Source organism: Physeter macrocephalus, chromosome 10 (assembly GCF_002837175.3).
Source record: "Physeter macrocephalus isolate SW-GA chromosome 10, ASM283717v5, whole genome shotgun sequence".
NCBI classification, from domain to species: domain Eukaryota; kingdom Metazoa; phylum Chordata; class Mammalia; order Artiodactyla; family Physeteridae; genus Physeter; species Physeter macrocephalus.
This window is the reverse complement of record NC_041223.1, coordinates 45,317,970-45,320,993: the sequence shown is the minus strand read 5'-3', so window position 1 is coordinate 45,320,993 and position 3,024 is coordinate 45,317,970.

Here is a 3,024-nt window from a genome sequence, read left to right as displayed (position 1 = left end):
AGGCCCGCATACCACAAAAAAAAAAAAAAAAAAAAAAAAAAAAAAAGGGGACGGTAAAACTGTCAGAATTATGAAGGTAACATAAGAACAAACATGGAAGTACCTACTGTCACCTCAGATCTCTTCAGGTTGTCAAGCCAGGGAATGCGTATCTGACGCAAAACTGGGTATCGAAGGCTTAAACTGTGACTCTATGAGACTGGGAACTCAATGATTAGGAATATTGGTCATTTATGGGGGGTTTGTTTTTAATGATGAAAATTGATTTAAGGAAACGTGAGTCAACTGGAGGTAAAGCAGAAGCAAAAGCAGCAGGAAGAGTGATGTGGAGGAGTAGGGGGCCTGGTAAGAGAAGATTTTGTGGGTGTCTAGCCTGAGCTGAATACCCAGAAAAATAGAAAAGGATGCCAGGGAAATTATGAAGTATGTCACTATTACTCATAGGGCAATAATGGCCCAAGCAGACCAAAATGGTAATACTTTGGTGAAAAGGATGAGAGAAACTCTTTAACTGGTTTGGAGGTCTGATTTAAGAATAATTTGGGTCTAGAATTGAGGAAGAAAAACAAAAAGGCAATGCAAAGAAATGTGGAGCAGGGCTATATGAGTTAACCGATCGGGTGGTCAGTGAATCCTAGAGAATGCTATCTGAGTCTAATTTTATTAGACTAAACAGAACAGAAACCATGTTAATCTGTAACAAACGAGTAGCACCAGCCTACTAGAAAAATGAGTACTACTGGTTAGACTAAAGCTGATAATAAACCAACAGAAATGATTTTCTGATTATATCCAGAACAGGATAAAGAGATATGCTTGAAACAGATGGTCAACAAGGCAGAAATTAATCACTGAATTGAAAAGGTAAAATGAACACATTGTATAGGGAATTTAGGACTAAGATAGGTATAAAACATGCAAAAGAAAACTTAGCTCTCTAATACTTAAAAGTTCTCCAGGCCTAGAAAAATTGTACTTCAGCAAATAGAGCTTGCAAATAAATATTGCACCAAGAGTCACCAAGTCTGTTTTAACTGTATGTTTAATTAACAATCTCTAATTCAAATCAGTAATTTGGGGCCATTTATGTCAAATCTTTGTTTAGATGGCTAAAAATATTCAGTGATTCATTTATGGAGACCTTGGAGCATTCACTGTTCTCTCTGCTACAGAGAATGCAGAAGTATGTATCTCCCACACCTTCATGTAATAGCTGCCGAAAAGCAAAACATTACTGGTAATTGACATTGTGATGTCTGATATCATGTTTCTAGACTTTATATTTGTCATAACTTGTTTTTCTTTCTTTTTAGAGCACCACACTGTTGTAGGAAAAGAATTTAAGTAGTAACTTAAAGAATATCCAATGATTAATTCTTCCAAAAGTCTATCTTAAGCTCATTAAATCAAAGAATGAGCCCAAGGTGGGACATAGTTAACATAAATATATAAGTAAACTATTATGGGGCATAGAGAACAGTTTTCTACTGAAAACAGTATTTTAAGTGAGTGACAACAATCAATATATGGTGTTTCAATTACCAAAACCTACACTGACTGTATAGGAAATATGTTTATGAGTATGCATTTGGGCTTATTTACCATTTTTCACACAAAATATCTTGGAAGGTGCACTATTGCCTTTTTTTTTAAGGTTCAGGATGATACTTACTGTGACGACTTGATAACTTTAATGATTTTCTAACCACTTATTAGCCTAGACAAAACAGACAAGCCTTATTTATTTTTATTTTTTAGTGAAAACAAGAAATACAGCAGAGTAACAGATTTGTTTTTCCTTCGAGCACACAGGAGAAGACTAAAGTACTATCTTTGTTTAGTTTGACAGAGCAATTCTACAAGTACTTACACTGGTTAGGAACATAGGATGTCAAGTACAATATCTACTGCTAGGCCAAGAAATATCAAGATGACAGTTAGGTTTTTCTGTTTGAGAATACTTCCACAAGACAGCACAATTTCAAAGATCACATTCAAATTATATTTCTAAGAATAGAGCTGTATAAGAAGAGAGAACAGAACAAGCTGATATATTAGTGAATATTCACATAAGTCTTCATACTGCACAGGAAACAAGCCTGATATTTTTGTACACATTCTCAATTACAAGCAAAAAGCATGCCTGTAAATGTCAGTTTTGCCAGAAAGCATAAATGGAGAAAGGAATTAACAGGACTTTACTCAAACACAGTGAAATAAGGAGCATACACCATTAATCGTTCACATATTCTAAAATAATACAAAACATTTAGACTTGCATTTTTGTGTACAGAAAACTACTGGTGAATTCGAGGAGTTAGGAAAAACTGAAGGAAAACGTAACTCCTCCCACCATCCTCTTTAAACATCAACCACTTTCATTCTCCCACCTCTCCTGGGAAAAACCTCAGGGGCCTCCCCTCCTACCCCTGACCCTACAGGGTTCCAGTCTTTTCTGTTTACCTTCTCAAGCCCAATCCACAGCAAGCTCATTTGTTTTCTGGGCTTTCAGTTTCTACAGCCTAGGACACCTTGCCCACTGCTCTGTGTCCAGACATCCCAAGCCCCGTGGAGCAGACTTTCACACACCCCCTTACCCCCTAGGAGGGAGGCTTGGCAGCTCCCACAATGCAGACTGCAGCCCCGCTCCCTCATTTGTTAGGTCAGAAGCAGGGAAGTAAATGCAGAAGCTGAGGACCGAGAGCCAAGAAGGCCAGGCAGTAGGATGCAGGCTGTGGGACGTCAGGGCAGTTAAGGAACAGTACAGAGGACACGAGTGACCCTCAAAATGCTGCCTTGGGGTTATTTCTAAGTAGTCCAAAGCCCCAAAAAGAATTTCCATGCTTAGAAAGGTGGAGTGAAACTAAGTTTTGATTGCCTTGGATCACAGCCTGCTCTGGGTCTGTCTTGAAGCCATTACTGTGAGGCCCTTCTGTCTCTCCTCTCAGCTTCTCACACTAAAGCTCAAGAAAACACACAGAAGGTTTTGGTAAATAGATGAGGAAGAGGATGGGGTTGTCAGAG